Genomic DNA, 19,202 nt, shown 5'->3' with positions numbered 1-19,202 from the left:
GCTCATAACTTAAGAAGCATCTTCTGGCTATTTTCTCAGGCACCGGGCAAGCTGGCAAATCACTATTTGTCAATAGTGGGAAGAGAAACAATGGGCATACCGGAGAGTCAAGTTCGACTCCAGACTTGCTTAGCTTTTCACAGAACTGGAAGAGGGAGGCTGGGTTGGTTTGTCTGTCTTCACCCAGACAGACTGCACTGGTGAGGTACTAGGTTACTCATGCCAGGTTATTGCCCAATAAAAACAAGGCTGGCTGGCATTTGCAGAATGTGCTAGGGGTACTCACAGAGGGGGCTGGGCCATGAATGAAGGTTCTGTGTTCCCTTTCTGTTGGTTATTCCAGGTCACTTTTAACTGACCTCCGAGTCAATTAAAAGGCAAGCCCTACAGGAGGGTTAAGTATTTTAAAACAAGAGCACCTACCTCTGAATTTAGTTTATTTACACATTCACAGGAAATAGAGCGGAGGAATGTCTCTAGGGTCAAGGCAGAAAGAATATATCTATTTAGTCATTCATGGATTTAGCAATCACTTGTGATTTTGTACCCCACATGCCAGTAATTCTTCTAAGAGTTGAGACGGTGGCAGAGCAGAACTGATAGGGTCTCTGTTTTTATCGAGGGTTTTAATGGAGTCCGCAGTGTGGGGTGGGGGTGGGGGGGCGTTACATAGAAAAGACAGTACTCATAGTGAGGAGTTCTAGGAAGTTGGATCAGGATACTCTGACGGACCAGAGGGGACTCCTTGGGTTGAAACATGGCTTGCTAATGTGGCTCTCCAGTTAGGAGAGTGCTCACTAAGGAGATATAATCCCTGCTAGTAAGCTGAACAACTTCAAGAAGCCAGTTGTAGGTGGTGATATGTGTATGTGTGTGTGAGGTGTTTTCCTGGTAGGTAAGAGCCCAAGAGTTACCAGGAATGAGCAAGGTGTCTTTGAAGAAAAGGTCACCGAGTGACCGAAGTACGGTGAACTGAGGTGTGGGGTGGGGTGGGGGACGGACGATGAAGAAGAAAGGCAGACGATGCAGAGGATATCCAACCTGCTAATGTCAACACGATGGGCCCCATGGCACCTCAGCCTTGCAATGCCGAATCTGTTGCTTGTCTGTGAGGAACACCCAGTACTGATGGGCTGTAAGACCGGAACGGACTTTAGTCCCGGTCTCATAAACAGGCAGAGTCCCTCGCCGTCTCCAAGCTTGCGAGTGGTCTCCTCCACAGTCCACCGTCGCCGTGGAGGGCTACTCTACGCTTCCCTCAAACGCCTTGGACTTCCATGTGAACCATGCCACCGAGCAGTGACTCTGGTGACCAAGTCAGATTCCGAGAACTATATCACCTCTTCTCATTGGTCCAGAGCCTCGCGAGCCCGCCCCACCCATTTTCCTTTGGAATTGGCTCCTCTATTTTCTGTTGGAGGTTACAGTAAAAGGCACATGCTCCACCCAGTGAAGGAACTTCCGTGCCAACCTCCTTGTCAGGAGCTCATCCAGTCTTGGCTACATTTTCTCACTAAGGAGACATTCCTCTCCCGAAGAAGGCTGTTCTTCTGCCCGACAGCTTTAGTGTTTAGTGAGCTCACCTGCCCGTTCCTCTTCATCAAAATTATGTTTGGAGAAAATTTTACAGCTCTCCCTTCCTTAGGATTGCATCACGAGTGACGTTTCTAGATTCTTAAAAGCCTCCTAGAAAACTCCTGTTAAGGTCCAATCAAATTGGTTTGAGCCACCAAGGGGAATTCTTGGCCCATGTTATTGAAAGACAGGGAATTCTGCAGGCCTGGTCCCCAGGACCGTTTCTCCCCGGTCTTTGGTTCAGTCTCCTCCTGTGTAGAGTTTAATCCAGCCCCGAGGGTCCACACTTGATCAGAATTTAACTGTGACACTCTGACTGTGGCTGATCTGCTGGTATCCCTGCTGGTGGAATGGGGGTTGGGGTGGGTGACATCAGCCAGATCAGGAACAGGCGTTCTGAGCCTGGAGCTCTGGTTGCCCAGGATGGAAATGTACCAGCCACCTGGGAGAAGGAGGGGAAGAAGAAGAACAAAAGCTCTGGGGCTAAACAATAGCGCTCTAATTTAACCACAGATTTGAAAGCTACCAATGTGCCATAGTTCGCCAGCATTGGATACAGTTAAGGCCAACTTTCTCCATTTAGTGTCCTAACGAAGGGTCTCATCCTCCCTGGTTCCACCACATCTGGATGAACCAAGAACTGTTCAAATTTTAACATGTGTGGAATCTTTGGTGGAAACACTGCTCGACGCTCTGGGGGTGGAGATAGAATTCAGACAGCAGGGGGTGTCGCCCCATTTGGACCTGGACCTCTTGTGGAGGGTGTTGCCTCTGACAGAGGCAGGGGTTTCTTTGGTTAGGATGCAGGGTAGGTTTCTGTCTTTTTCCATTCCTATATCTTGGTGCTAAGGAGTCCAGAGACCTTGGCCACTAGGGAGGGTCCTCAACATATACAGCTGCTGTGCCAAGCTGTATTTAAGCCTTTTATGTCTGAGGGCCTTTGAGGATGGAGGATAATTACTATTCTTGTTCTCTGTTTAATGATTTACTCACTAATGTGCTGAATGTATCAAAGATCCGCGTTCTGCTAACTGAAGATGCTCCTTATTTATCTGCACATTTATGTAAGTTATACCGTTGATAACCGAAACTTGCTCACCGAAGGCTTCAGTTTCTTTTCCCTTTGACTGAAAACTGTTTAGTTTTCTGCCACTTATGACATTCTGTAATTACAATCTATCCTATTAAATTGTCTTACATTCTTTAGGCACCTCACAAAACAAAACTGCCCCAGATATCAGAGTGTCTGTACGGCTGGTTATTAAACTCATATTAAAGCCATTCAAGAAAGTGCTGGTTGGAACTGGAAGGATGGGTCAGTGGTTAGAGCACGGGCTGCTCTTCCAGAGGACCTGGGCTTGATTCTCAGCATCCACATGGGGGCTCAGATCTCTCTGTAACTCTAGTTCCAGGGAATCTGACACCCTCTTCTGGTCTTGCTAGATAATGCATGCATGTAGTACACAGACACACATGCAGGCAAACACTAACACATAGAAAATGAAATTTAAGGATTTGAGAAAAGCCTTAGTACTTGAACTCATCTGTTCTTATTCTTACTTTAATTTTACTGTATGATTTGAGTACTCTTTCTAGAATTCCAATCACTTAGAATGGCCAAGATTGAGCTGGGAACAGGTCTTTAATCCTGGCACTCAGGAGGCGTGGGCAGAGGAATCCCTGTGAGTTCAAAACCAGGCTGGTTTACAGAGTGAGTTCCAGGACAGCCAGGGCTATATAAAGAGATGCTGTCTTAAAAAGACAGACGGACAGACAGACAGAGACAGATATATAAACAATCAGACAAACAGAAAGACAAAATGGCCAAGATTACAGATGTGAGCTGTGAGTTCTTCAACAGGATCAGGAATTTAACCTTCACATTCATCCACAGAGAGTCGAAGTGAATTTCACTGGCAACTTAGCTTCTCTTTTAGTTTACTAGAATTGGTGTGAGTTAATTTTTGTAAAACGTTAAACTAGTTATTATTATGTGAGTGCATCTGGGTATACATGTGGAGGTCAGAAGACAGCTCTCAGGAGTTGATTGTGCCCTTTTACTTGGCAGAGGCAGGGTCGGTCTTACTGTTTCTGCCAACCTTTGAACTCCAGGTTACCCAGCCGACCAGCTTCCTGGAGATCCCCCCCATCTCTGACACCCATCTCCTATAGAAGGAAGTGCTGGGATTCCAGATGGGAGGCCCTGTATCTGGACTTCTGTGCATTCCTGGGACCAAACTCAGCTGGTCGGGTTGGGTCTGTGTGGAAAGGGCTTTTACAGCTGAAGCTCACTGGCCCTGGTGTATGCTTTCAAGCTCACCCAGCCCTCTGGCTTGCCGCAGTAGTTGCCTGACCTGGCTAGGATCTTCCTAGGTACATCTATGTGGGTCGTGTAGCAGAGTGGGCACTGACTGAGGTTTCTTCTGCCAAGGAGCAGGAGGTTGAGTCTGTGTATTGAGAATCATCTTCGGGACATTTCATCTCCGTGTTATGCTGGAGTCTGTAACTGGCTTCTTTGTAAGTGAGCAGTGGGTGGCTCTCCCCTCTGCTTGATGTATGGGCTTCAAGTCTTGCATTTGGCACAGCAGCCTCTTCCCCCTGCCCCATCAACCCCCCAAACTTACTTGACATAAGTCTCAGCTTGTACGTTCTTAAAATTCATTCTTGAAGTTCCCAGTGTTTACTTTATGGGCACATATTTAATAAAGAAACACGGTAACTTCAAGCGAGTAGGTGGGTCTACGGACTGAATCTCCTCTTCCCTCCTCTCTCCCACACCTCTTGAATCATGAGGAGTGGGGCTCACTGTGTTATTTTCCTCCTCATGCTCCTCCTCCTTCTCTTCTTCTCCCTGCTTTTTCCTTCTCTCACTTCCTTTTATCCCTTCCTCCTCTTTTTCCTCCATGCTGGGGGGAATTAAACCCAGGGTCTATAACTTTAGTGTATGCTTGGGTATTGTTGGAATCCTAAAACGAAGCATTAGCTTCTTTTGTAATAGTAAGCACAATTTTAGGTTCTTCGAGTAATTAAAAAAAAAAAGAATGCCACTTCCCATAGTGAACACTGTTAGTACTTTCTGTACCAACATGGCCTGTTCCCTATCCCCAGCCCACCTCACCCCCTCCCTGCAAGCTTGTGTTTCCTTTTGTACCATTAGAGCTGCAGGCAACATTCAGTTTTTGCCTTCTATTTTTCATTTAAGCTCCCACTGTGTAACAAGCACTTTCTCACATTGTCAAGTGTTCCTGGGAAATGGGACTCATAGCAGCTGCATGATATTCTGTCATGAGGATGAGCCATAATTTATTCGGCTCTCCTGTTTTTGGCAGAGAATTTTTATTTATTTTTTGAATCTGGAGAGTACACGGATGATCATTTTCAGATGAAGAAGCTAAGGTCCAGGGAAACCAATCATTAACTGGAGTGTGGCCAGCTGGTTAGAGAGCTGGCTTGGGACAGCAGCTCAGCTCCCAAAGCTTGGATCTCAGCTCCTGCTGCTGTCCCTCTGAATCCCTTCAGGGCACTTCTGTAACTTAACTGCCTACATTCTTTCTAAATGACCTTTTACAGTTTGGGGCACATCACTCTTGTCTGTCAAGATCATTTTTATAAGTCATCTGTCCCATAACCATTAGCTAATGAAGGGCTGTGTGGCAAACATCAGAATGGGTGGCTTTCCCCTCCATTGAGAGGTGTGTCCCAGGTCATCCCTGTGCTGAGGAAGAGAAGGGGCATAGCTCCGATCAGATAATTCCAATAGTCAGGGCAATTACAGGGGAGAGTGCTCATTAGCCATCCCTGTCTGTGTTTCTCAGGGATCCCCTGGCTTCTGACATTCTGCAATCAGCATTCCAGGATGCCTGGACTCTGCCTAAGGGCCTGGCACTCACAGGATGGGAGAGGGGTAATTATTGGGTGGGAAAAGGAAAGGAGGGATCTCACACTTGCTCCTGGCACAGGATCTGGAGGCATGGATGACAGAACTTGGCAGGAGGGGACACTGAAGGATGTGAGTGGATGAATTTAGGGACAGGAAGCAGATCAGGGGCTCTCTCATTCATTTGGGAGCATCGTCTCATCCTGACAACGGGTTATGAAACACTAGGCAGATGGCGCAGGGTTCTTGAAAACAGGCAATGGCCCTTGATGGCATGGATCATTTCTTTCCTTCACATTTTATGGGACACATGTTACCCACACTTTACAAATGAGCCTTTGACTTCAGCATCTGTCATCGCTAAAGCCACTTCTTGAATCATCTAATATAGCGTTTTTCCCTGAGTATGTCACCCCCACCTACGTGCTGTGGAGCACAACCCCTTTAAAATCCCATGGCTCTGGTTCATTCGGCACCAACAACGTTCACCTATCGCCTTTCAGAAAACACTTAACTCAGGGGGATGTGACTGGCAAGCACCAGGGAATGTGGTACCTTCTATTTACAACTAATGTTAATCCGCTGGCCATATGGCAGTGTAAATTTCTAGTACAAATTCCATCTGCATGAGGCTATGGCTCATTCTTGGACGCCTATAATTGTGTAATTTATCAATGTGAAAAATGGACTTTGAAACGCAATAATCCAGAGCTAATGTGGTGAGCGCCACAAGGGAATTGAGTATGTTTAGAAAAGCTCTGTTTCCATGGGAACAGAGTTCTGTGAGAAAGGCCTGGCATCCCTGGGCTACATGAATCATCCACCCAGGTGTCAAGACTTGGTCCTAGGTCCAGCTCTGACACAAATCGTCAGGTGCGATGAACAGGTCCTTGACCTCCTTGGGACTTAGTGTTAACTGAGAGTTGAAGAAGACTGATTGATCCACTGCTTACTGGAGATAAATAACTAATAAAGCATTAACATTTTTTTAAAAAAATTGGAATAATTTGAGATTCACAGAAAAGTTACAGAACCAGGCATCTTTCCCTAATGATAGCTTCTATTCAGCTTCCTTTATGTCTTTAATATTATTGTGTGTGTGTGTCTGTGTGTGTGTGTATTTATGTGTGTGTGTGCATATATATGGAGACCAGAGTTTGACCTTGGGTCTCATGTCTCCATCTTGGTTTGGTTGTTTGGTTCTGGCTTTGTTCTTTTGGAGACAGGGTCTCTCACTGGCCTTGTGTTCTGATCTGGCTCCAATTGCTAGCCAGTGTGCCCCCAAGGATCTTCATTTCTCTGCAGTTCCAAGATCAAGATTCCAGATCTGAGATTCCAAGCATGCACAACCACATCCAACTCTTGTGGGTTCAAGGGATCAAAGTCAGGCTCTCACGATTTCATGGAAAGCACTTTCCCAGCTGAGCTGGTCTGATTTTTACATCTCATAGAAAGCTCAGTGTGGTTGTCAAAGTCAGAAACGAACACAGATGGAGTACTTACTGTAAACTGGGATGTTTATGTGAATTTCACTGCTCCACTCTCCAGGATACATTTTCTATCCCAGGAACCATCCAGGATATCTGTTCACATGTAGTGACCCAGTCTACTTATCTTGTGACCATGTCTCATCTTTTTTTAAAATCATAACCTCAATGGTTCTAAGGAGGAATAGCCACTGTGGCCAGGGAGATGGCTCAGCAGGTAAAGATGTTTGCTGCCAAGCCTGCTGACTTGAATTAGATCCCTGGAATCCACATGGAGGAAGGAGAGAAGCAACTCCAAAAAGTTCTCATCCAATCTCTACCTGGGCATTGGAGCTTAGGGTAACGGATTTTTAATTTGACAAGTGAAACCCAGGGGTAGGTCCCCAGGGATACAAGTGACAGGTGACCAAGTTGAGGAGGAAGCTTTTGGATCACAGAAGACGTCCAGAAGCTTTTATGGGCTCAGGTTGGCATTTGCGTACAGATGTGTCCTGCTTCTTGGCTTAACTTTCTTTCAAGCAGTTCGGCCCTTCTTGGAGATCACAACACAGTCAAGAGATGACGGCCTGAAGTCCACAAGGCTAAATTCTGAATGGCCCAGCTTTGGCCATCTGCTTGTAGGTGAACCATGGGGAAAAGACAGGACCCTCGCCGTTCCAAGGTGAGCAGTGGTTGCCCAGAGCTGTGAACAGCATCCCATAACCATGACTGGAACAAATGAGAATACAGGACACCAGAGCCACCAGAACTGGGCCATTGTGGCACACCTTTAATCCCAGCTCCTGGGAGGCAGAGGCAGTGAATCTCTGAGTTTGAGACCAGCCTGGTTCTACAGAACTAGTTCTAGTACAATCAGGGTGATACAGAGAAACCCTGTATCAAAAAATCAAACCAACCAACCAAAACAAAACAACCCTTCAAACCAAAAAACAAACCAAAACAAAAAAACAAAAAAATTCAACAACCAAACCAAACCAAACCAAAAAAACTCTTAAAGACGAGGACCTCTGAGATGTCATTTAGGTCCTGGATCAACCAGCCTTGGAGTTGGTGGATCATGCGAGATAACGATTCCCTGTAGTGTTTTAAGTCACCAACCAAAGCAAAAGGTACAATGGCACTTCATCTCCCTAGTTCCTGGACACTGGCTTCTTTGTTGAGCATTTGTCATAGATGAGCCAGTGCCACATGGAGCTCAGCTTTGGAACTTTCATCAGAGATGATAGACACTTTGTCCTCAAGTAGGCAATCTGGGTGGAAACAGAAGGCATACTTAATAGGCTCTCGAAGAAAAGCTGGGGGAGAGACGTGGGTACCCAGCAGTGATGGAGAGATGAAGGAGTCTGGAGTGTGTGTGACTGTGACTCCCAGACAGCATGTCTGTGCTCAAGCTTTTGATCCTCCAATGAAACAGTTTGGAATCGAGCAGAAAGGGCACCTTGGCCTGGTGAACAAGTTCATTCCTCATGACAATCACGTGGGCACACTGGGCACCCAGCTTCCTCGCAGTCAGACTGGCATGAAATGAGTGTGGTGTCCAGGTGTGGTGCCCACCCGCAGTGGGAACCCGGCTCTCAGTACAGGTTGCTGTCAGCAGTGTCAGGAAGCAGTGCCTTCAAACGGTGGTTCTCAATCGATGGGTCGTGACCCCTGCAGGGTTCAAATGATCCTTTCACAGGGGTCACCTAAGACCACTGGAAACCACAGATACTTACATTGAGATTCACAATAAAGTTGCAAAAGTGGCAGTGACAATAATTTTACAGCTGAAGAGTCACCACAGCATGAAACTGTATTTAAGGGTTGCAGAGTTAGGAAGGTTGAGAACCACTGCCTTAAAGGATGAAAGGAATGGCCACTGAAAACAGAGGCTTTCTTCCCCCTTTGAGCCCTGTGTTCTTGCTTCTTTGATGATGTCTATCAGTAGGTTTTGCTTACCCTCCTGGCTTTTTAAAATGAAAGCAGTTTCTACTCCAGCCTTCCCTCCCACGCACACTTTCTCACGAGCAGATATACACTTACCAGAGCACTCCTAGACTTCTTGCAGATCCACATATTTTGAGCATGTACATAAAACCATTTATAGGAGTCTTAATCTGTGAATCACAGACAGAAGAGTCCCATTAGGAAAGAACAGTGGCCTCCTGAAGCTTGTGAAGTACTTGTGGCATCTGAAGGTAGAAAACTCGGCCCTCGGTGGGAGGCTCATGGGTTCACAGTACGTTCTGTATTTTAATATCAGAAACTCAGTTAGAGCCTTGAGCCCAAGATACAATAGTCTGATAACTTAATAGCACCTTGTTTAGGGGCTGGCATGGTGTTAAAAGTATTTGTTGAGCTGTCGAGATAGCTTGGCAGGTGAAGACACTGCCTCTAAGCTTGACAACTTGAGTTCAATCCTGGGATCCATGAGTCAGAAGGAGAAAACCACTCTCCTCAAGTTGGCCTCTGATGGAATGCCCACACATATACACAGCAATAAATATGCAATATACACTTAAAAGTCTACTTACCTTGCCAAGAGGGTGGGGAGATAGCTCAGTTGGTAGAGTGCATGTCACACAAGTGTGAAGACCTGGGTTTGATCTCTGGCATTCACAGAAAGGCCCAGGCATGGCTGCACAAGTGCTTGCAACTCTGGCACTGTTAAGGGTAAAGAGAGGAGGAAGGCTGTGGGAGTTTCCTGCCTTTGGCTAGCAGCTTAACTCCAGACTCAGTGGGAGACCCTGTCTCAAGGAAAACCAGGTGGAGGACATAGGACACATTCCTCTGGTCTCCATGGACAAACATGGTACATATATATACACTACACACAAGCAGCCCCCTACCCCGGTGCACACATAACCCAGGAACTTTTAATCCCAGAACTGGGGAGATGGAGACAGGAGGATCCCTGGAACATGTCTGTCAACCACTCTAGACAGGCCAGCAAGTCTCAAGTCCCAGTGAAAGACACCCTGTCTCAAAAACCAAGGTGGACAGATTCTGAGGAAGAGATGCCTGGAATTTACATATGGCATAGGTAACAAACACACACACATAGACACACACACACATGCACACACACATGCATACACACTCACACACACACACATGCACACACCCTCCCCCACATATGCAAACACACAAATAGTTGAGACTCCAGTGACGCACCCTCCAGGGGGTTTTCAGGATACAATTTTACAAAGCAGAGCTTTAGGGAAAATCAATTATTTCAGGATAAATCTCAAGCATTCCAGAGTTGCCAAGCACTAAAGCAATCCTTAAAATTTTTCACAGTTAAACTTCAACAGGGCCGTGGACAATCTCCTAAAGACTGTATGCATCTTGGTAAAGGTTTGTCTTTAATGTGTAGCATCGGCTCCACACGGAGCCCCAGGGCCTGGCCAGCACTGCCTTGCTGAGAATCTCATACTGGCCCTCTTGCTCCCAGGTTAATTGTACTGAAATGCTATCTTTTTTGTAGGTAAGGACTTCCTTTTTCCTTCAACTCCACTTTTTTCTATTAAAAAAAAACTTAACAAACAAAAACCACTCTCATTTCTAGAAGTTTCTGAACTTCTAACCCCCTCCCCTCCTCCCCACCATGAAGCCGCAAGTTTCTTGAAACTGGTTAAGGTTTTGTGACTTTGCTGACTTAGGCTCTTCTTAGTTAACTCCGTAGCTGGACAGGGGCTCCTTCCTCACTCATGATGGGAAGTTTGAATGGATTTCAAACCACATTGATGAATCTCGAGGAATGTCTGTCCACTCTGTCCTGTGTCCTCTTTGGACCCCAGCCTCATCCCTCTGCTCTAAGGAGTAGTTACCATGTCCCATTTTGACCTGGAGGATACATCTGACTTTACCCAGCTCAGTCACACCCCAAGGCACGAACTTTATTGTTTCTAGACTCCTGGCTCATCCTAGAAAACAACCTTCAATCAGAATCCAGGGGTCTGAGCTGAAAGTTCAGATTGAGCCTTGTTTACCCTGTCGGGAAGACAAGGATCCATTTATTTTGTCTAAATAGACCTTGGCTATTCTGCTCCTAAGTTAAGACCGAGAGAAGATTCTAGAATTTACGGGTCTTTCCTTTTACTTTACTGTTCAGTAACTCTAAACTCCCCCCATTTCCACCACATATAGCTTCCCTCAGCCATCTTGAGACCATATCCTTAAGGTGAAAGCATGTGCCACTGTAAGCTGCTTTATTCTCATAAAATTTGGCTGCCATATTATTAATTTTCTCTTCTCAGAATAAAGATTGCCAGAGTGCCGGCATGCTGGGTTTGGGTCTAGGCATCTGGTCTCTGATTTCTGGGTGATCTTGGCTCTGAGGTGGTCCCCGCCCCCACCATCTGTAGGGTAGAGACCTACAACTGGTCTACAGGGCTATGGTAAGGATGAACTGAGAAGCTGTACTGAAGTCCCCAAGGAGGATGGTGATCCTTATGACGGCCTGCCACCTGTTAGACAGGGGACAGAGACTACCCCTAGAAGTGGCTTTAGTGGCAATAGAATACCTGATCAGATGCAACAGCCTAAGAATAAATAAATGAAAGAATAAAGTGAAAAGTTGATACTCGTAGTGAATTTTGTTTGTGATCCCTCGATTAGGATGCTGGGGCAAGGAGGGGGCTGCCCATTTGTGCCTCCTTTCTTCCCCTAAGTTAAAAAGAAAAAAAAAAAAAAAGGAAAGGAAAGGAAAGCAGATAGGAATGGAAAGGAAAAGAGAGGAGAAAAAGAAAGGAGCGGAACTTTCCCGAACTTTCCCGTTCTCCCTGCCCTGGCTGTAAAGCCTGAAATTCCATCCATGTTTGTTGTCGTCCTCAGCCCGTTTCCATAGTTACCCAGATTCCAGGGACTGGCGCTGGGCCCACCACAACCCATCCCTCAAAGTCTCCCTGGCAGAAATAAAGCATTCCTTCTCCCAGCAGCCACACCAGAGCCAAGGCCTGCTGCTCTCCTCCCAAAGCCCCCACCCCAGCCCCACTGGAGGATGACTTGCCTGGTCTCTGCAGCGACGTTTGGCACCATTTTTGAGGGTAAACACAGTATAAGAATCTCCTTCATCTCTCATCTTTTCATTTGAGCTGAGGAATTACTGTCTTGTACCAAACATTATGCTCTTGGAAACCACTCCAGATGGTTCTCATTAAAATTCCAGTCCCCTCATGCCCCCCTTTTGCAACTCTTCCCCATTCTTCTCAAACTGCTATCTCAAAAATAAACACCAGGTTGAGAAGCAAAGTCCAATGAATAAGGTCTTTTCAGAGCCCTGGGAAGGTTATGAAGGGGCCTCCGAGTCATCCTAACAGTGCCACCTGGCTCTTTCTGGAGCTGCTAGGATCAGTCATGTTTTCTTTGACAAGCGTTCTGGTTACTGTCACCAGCTAGAGTCCAGATACACCTGGGAGACAATTACAGTTAATAGGGAGAAGGCCAGCTTGGCCTCTGTGCCCCAGCAGGGCCTAGCCTGCGGAAGGACTGTCTACCCAGTCATTGTACACCGTGGCCCCTGCAAGGCACCGGCCACAGGGGTGAGGACATGCTTACTCTAAGCAGCTGGGGTGGGGGGAGGGAAAAGAGAAATACCAATAACTCTTGGCCATAATTACAGCTGAGCAAGCCACAAGCTTTGCTTCCACATCTGGAAAAATCTGCTTATGCAGGAAAACGGTGTGTGTCCAAGGATTTTTTCCTTAATGTGCGCTTATTCTACATTATGAAAAAGAATTCAAGTTGTTAGACCAGCTCACTGAACATTTATGTCCTTCTGCCTAGATGCAGGAAATGCTACATTCTGTCCTGCCTCCCCTCTCTCCCCGCTTTCTCTAGGAAACATCCGCACCCATCTTTTTCTTAGACACTGGAAAATTTGAATCTTGCTCCCTAGAGAGCTGAGCTGTATACTTATGTGTCACATGAATATAATCTCATGAAACAGTAAAACAGGAGAGCTTAGACTCTAGAGGAAATATAAATGAAAGCCATGCGTGGGTTCTTCTGGAGATCTGTCCCAGGCAGCTTCGCCTGTGTAATCTCTCACCTTTCTTCATGTTTATGCAGACAAACCCATTTTCAGATGAAAATGTATGTTTTCCTTTTTAAAATTTTTTTCAAAGATTTATTTGTTTATCATATATAAGTACACTGTAGCTGTCTTCAGACACACCAGAAGAAGGCATCAGATCCCATTACATGTGGTTGTGAGCCACCATGTGGTTGCTGGGATTTGAACTCAGGACCTCTGGAAGAGCAGTTAGTGCTCTTAACCACTCAGCCATCTCTCCAGCCCCAAAAATGTATGTTTCCAATCATGAATGAGGTCACACTCTGCAGGCTGATAAATTACTTCTTACTCTAAGGGTCGTTCCTCTTGCTCATGTAGATAGCTCTGTCTTATTCCTTGAGTCTTGCAAAGAATTCCCAGGAATACAATAATTCTTTAGGCAATCCCTTCTTGACAGAGGCTTCAGCTTTCCCTTCACCATGGTTTCTCCATTCTTCACAATGATGCAATCGAGAATCCTGGGGAGTGTTTCTTGAAGGATGTATGTCCTGTTTTCTTTTGACAACATCCTTAATGGTGGGATGAACTGGTTACATCTAGGTGCACACTACCAAACTGTGTTGGAAAATGGCTGCTCCAAGACATGGCTTCCTGGAAGGACAGTCCATGTGGGCTCTCTGCTGATCCTTTGAAGGACTGATGTCTGATGAAGCATTGTCGATAATCTGTATTTCTTTAATTATTAGTAGTGTGTCTCAGCTCAGCTTCAGATGATAGAAGCCACTCCAGGTAGTACGTGGGGGAAAAAAAGATTTACTATTGAAAATCAACCCATTAAAATGCCGTCAAATCAGGTGGAATGGAAGGTTCCAGATTGAGATTCCATGTCTAAATCTCAGCTACAGACTGACCCATGGATGCAACTTCTCCTTCTGCCGTGAAATGGAAGCTGGGGACTTAGGAACCTAGGACCTAATCACAGACCTGGCCAGGAAGCCAGGAAGCCTCAGGTATACCACGTCTTCAGGACCTTGCCCTCTAAGCTATACAATGGATGCCTACTTCCTGTCTGGGATACCCATGGATCTGGAGACCGCAGATAGATGCAGAGTAACACACACACACACACACACACACACACACACACACACACACACACACAAAGATCTTTGACAGTGGAGGTTGATGAATGTATCAAGGCATTTGCAAAAGCTCAGCACTAAGGAAACTGGACTTGGAAACCTTTGCTGCCCACATCTCAGCGAGTAGGAAGGTAAGCAGCAGGGATGCTCGGCCTGGGGCATGCCAGTCTGCAAGCTGTGACATGATCACACTTTTGTGTTTTGTATCTTTTTCCGATGAGTTCCTCGATTAAGTATACCACGTGCCTACTTTTCTACCCGGGTTATGTTTCTCTATTTGATTTGCTGGTGTTTTTAATGTGTTACTTGGAGAATAATCTCAGCTATTATATATGCAACGATCATCTATTTATCTAGTTTTACATCCCTTGTCATGCAGGTACTTTATACTCATCTGCTTCTCCAGTTCCTAGTTCTTAGGTTTTGTAGCTTAAGAAGGCACCTCTACCTTAGAGGTTTTAAAGGACATGGCTACATCTTATATATTGTTTTACATTAAAAATGGTGATGACGACGATGTGGCAATGTATGTAGGTGCACACGCTCCTGAGTGTTAAGGACAACTTTCAGGAGTTGATTCTTCCCTCCCATAGTGGATTCTGGGAATTGAACTCACATCAGGCTTAGTGGCAGGCACCTGTGCCCTCTGAGCCATCTCACCAGTCCTCAAAATGCCTTTATAGACAATTTATGCTGAATTCTTATTCCATTGTATTTGTTGTGGTCTAAGGCTTAAACCCAGGGTGTCAGGTATGCTAGGCAAATGCTCTCCCACTGAGCCATAACCCCATCTCTATGTTTAATTCTTAAAGCTCTCTCTATTGCGATGTGTAATCACATTTCAGCTTTTTGGCTAAGATCAAGTGTCATGTAAGGAAGATCCAGGACTCTAGGTGAACCCTGCCCCCATCCCCACCAATGGAAAATTAATTGTCATAGCTAGCTTAACTTGAATAATTTTTTGAATAATTTGTCCCCCCCCCAAAGAAAACCCTAATACTTTAAACCTGGAGAATTTGTTTTTAACTAGGACCATGTTTATAAATTTTTTAAAAAGCTTTTTCTCAAGTCTCCCCCCCCCCATTGATAAAGCTTAACAGTAATATAGTAATTAATTTTGATGACATCACACTTTTTGGTTATCCAGCGGTTAAAAGCACTGACTGCTCTTCCAGGGGTCCTGAGTTTCATTCCCAGCATCTACTTGGTGGCTTATAACCAACTGTAACAGGATCTGATGCCCTCTTCTGGTGTCTGAAGACAGTTACAGTATATTCACATACATAAAATAAGTAAGTAATTTTTTAAAAAGACCGTGGATTTGGCATACCCAAAGAATAGATGTGATAGGTCCCCCGCCTACTCAGAAGGCTTGATTGGGCTCCTCTTCCTCAATATTAAAGGTTTAATCTGTTGGCCAGTCCTGTGTTTACCTATCAGACCTCCATCTCCTACCAGAAGCCTTTGCAATCTTACTCCCCTGCCCCTTTGTGTAGGAAAGAGGACACACCACAGGAGTAGGCCGACCAAAGCCAAAAACGGGTGCAGATATCCACCTGGGTTTTATTGCTGTAAAGAGACACCATGATTAAGGCAACTCTAGGGACAGCATTTAGTTGGGGCTGGCTTACTGTTTCAGAGGCTCAGTCCTTTATTATCATGGTGGGAAGCATGATCCGAAGACAGTCAGGAGAGGACTCTCATCCTCCCTGGATGTAGCTTAAACATAGGATCTTAAAGCCTATTCCCACAGTGATGCAGTTCTCTAACATGGCCACACCTCTTAGTAGTCCACTTTCCATGGGGCAAGCATATTCACACCACCACACCAGCAACTTCTTCACATCATTGTCCAGCCATTAGGATGCTCCTCTCACCTACTGCTGTCTTTCCATCTGGTCATCATTAGCAGCTGGCTAGTAGGAATCGCGAGATGGTCCAATGAGTAAGAGGACTGGCTGCTCTTCCGGAGGTCCTGAGTTTAATTCCCACACTCACACGGTTGCTCACAACCATTTGTAACAGTAGTCCCATGGGATCCGATGCTCTCTTCTGGTGTGCTGACATCAGTACTTGCTGACAAAATACCCACACATAAAATACATAAAGAACAAAACAAAACAAACAAGCAAAAAAAAGACCCCAAACAAATAAAAAACCAAGTCAGAAGCATGAGGAAGATTCCAAGCTTGAAGTCAGTCTGGTGGATACAATGTTATCCTGTTCCAGTCAGGGCTACAATGTTAAAACCTATCTCCCTGTGGAAAAAAGAAGAGGAGGAGGATGAAGAAGAGGAAGGGGAAGAAGAGAAAGAAAAAGAAGTTGCTAGAACAGTTTTTTGTTGCAATGTCCTTAACAGTACTGGCCTAGATATACATCTATGTTGATATATATACTAGTATAGAACTAGATGCATTAATACTCCTGACACCTATTTTAGTGCCTATTGCAGATCAGGACAATCAAAAAAAAAAAAAAGTTCTCACATGCTTCTAAACACACCTAGATGAAAAGGAGGAGAGGGAGAGAGGCTGAATCAGAAGTAATCAGAGTGCCATTGCATCTTCTCAACCCTTCCCAAAGTCTGGGTGTCCACAGCCAGCCTCTCAAAGGTCAGCTCTTCCACCAGCTTCCCCAAGTGCTTCCCAAGGGCTTTTGTCTCTCCATCTCTCCTCTTGCACCGTCTCCATGTCAATACCTGTCCCCCTATAGATCCATCCACAGGTTCACCCATGAGTCCATGCATCTGATGTAGCCCATTGGTCCTGCAGATAGTTATTGAGCATTAACTGTGAACTGGGCACATTTCATATTGTGCTTTTTTACATGAGTGTCTTTTGTGGCCTCACACACTGTACTATCAGACGGGAGCCCCAACTTCAGATCTATACTTGCATTTCCCACAGTGCTTTGTGTAGATCTGCTGCTTGCTTGGAAGTTACTGAGGACAGACAAGAGTTTTGACCCATGTCCCAGATCCTCTTTCAAAAGCAGCGAGAAGAGGTTTTGTTTTTGTTTTTATGGAAACAGACAATACTTTTCTAAGTTTTGCACGCAGCGTTTATATGATTATCTGAAAAAAAATTATCCAAAGAACTACCGCTTTTTCAGAAGGCTAGCTGTGGAATTTCCTTCCTCAGCCTGTCAAATCTTGTCCCTGCATGTGACCGTCGCCAGTAGGTTTGTTGTCTTTCCTTCCAGACTGCATAAGACACATTTCTGTAAATTCATAGTCAGCCACGCCCACACAAACACCTATCAACTTAGCATACACAGCAAGAGCTGTCAAAAAACATTTCAGAAAATGTATGCAGGAAATAAAATCTGGATGCTCAGCTTAAATGTTTATCACTTTCTAAGCTACAGTGGAATTTTGAATGCATTTTTACTCTTTGATCCCAGAAGGCTTGAGAGAAATTGGCAGACTCTCCAAGGTCAGCAAGGGGTCAACTAGATCTTAAATCCAGAGTCAGGCTGGGGGAGCTCAGCAGTATAGTGCTTTCTGAGCACAATGGAAGGTCCTGGGTTCAACCCCCAGCACAGTTCCCTTAAGAGAGAACTCAAACCCAGATCTTTTGCCTTCAGAGTCACTGCTGCTTACCCTCGCTATCTCCAAAGGTCATGAGATATATTTTGACTCCAGAGATTAAGATAGGATGCCTTTGGAATGCCTATTGCATTATATTGACAACAAGAGATAGCTCAGGTTTCAGGTGTTTGTCATGGGTCCCAATCTGTCCAAATACATCCCCTGCACTGCCTCATTTAACCCGAGAATCGAGTGATACAGTTGGTACTGTCAACCTTGGTTTCAAGGAGACCTGGTGCTAGCAAGGTAAATAACCTGTGAGGGGGATTTACCGAGTGTTGCTGGACTTTGGGTTTTGAACTCACGTCGTCTTGTTTCAAGGTCTGTGCTCTGAACTACTGAACATCCATTTTATGCATACAGAATGTTAACTAAGCAACTAGTAAGGGGAAACAAATCAGCTGTGAGTTTGACGTGAAACGCTTTGCAGAGACTTGGCAAACTGAAAGCAGAGAAGGAGAGAAGGTAAATGTTTCTAGATGGGAAGACAAATGCTAGTGTCACAGTAAAGTAACAAACAACAAACAACAACAACAACAACAAACAAACACAAACCAGATCATGGGGAGATGGTTGACGAGACAAAGATACAGTGTGAAAAGTCCATGGGGAAATAGGAACCAACCCTTTCCACTTCTGCCTTGAGTGCCCTGAACCCAGCCCAGGGCTCAAATGCCCCCATGCCTACATTCCTAAGACCCTCAGGAGCCCCTTACCTCCCCAGCTACAGGACAGCCTGGGTGAGAGCAGGGTGGGTGGAGAGGTAGGTGCATCTCCTAAAATCACCACAGCTGTGAGGATAGATCCTGGAAGGAGAGAGGCTGGGAATGCAAAAGCCTTGAAGGAAGACATCAGACCATGAGGGGTCTCGGTCAAGGGCAGGTATTAGGGCAAGCTCATCCGTGATTTGGCAGAAAGTCTGCCAGTACCAGCATGGCTGCCACTTAGTGAGTAGCATTTAGAAGGCAAGTGTCGTAGAGGCTGGGGGCAGAACTGCCGGAAGAGTGAAGGCAAGACCAGAGTATGGGCGGAGGAAAGTCTTTTTTGCCCTCGGGCGGTGGCATCTCCATGAAGGGGGGTCTGAGTCACCAGGGAAGGCATGGATAACAGGGACAGGTTTTTACATCACCCTCTCTCATTTCCTCTCCAGTCATTTGGTATTTTTGAGCTCTCCACCCTTTGTGCCCCTTTTCCTGCCGCCAGCTAATGTGTATGTGTGTGTGCATATTTTTTCTGCATATGTACAATCAACTCTCAGAACAGTATTAACTGAATTTGAGCCACAAAAAAAAAAAAAAAAAAAAAAAAGAAAGAAAGAAAGAAATAGTTTTTGCATATGCTCAACCAACTGAGTAAACAACTCAGAGAAAAACAGGCAAAAAGTCTTTATACTACCGAGTACCAGGAATGGACGGACAGACAGATGGAGGAGTTGGGCACTGTCCCAGTTGCCATTGGACTTTTCATTTTTATTTGAGTCAGAGGGTCTACTCTGAGACAGGGCTAGAGAAGGTTTCATAGTCACTGGCTAAGAGCC

This window comes from Micromys minutus (assembly GCF_963924665.1).
Source record: "Micromys minutus genome assembly, chromosome: 21".
Taxonomy (NCBI): domain Eukaryota; kingdom Metazoa; phylum Chordata; class Mammalia; order Rodentia; family Muridae; genus Micromys; species Micromys minutus.
Note: the sequence above shows the minus strand (reverse complement) of the source record.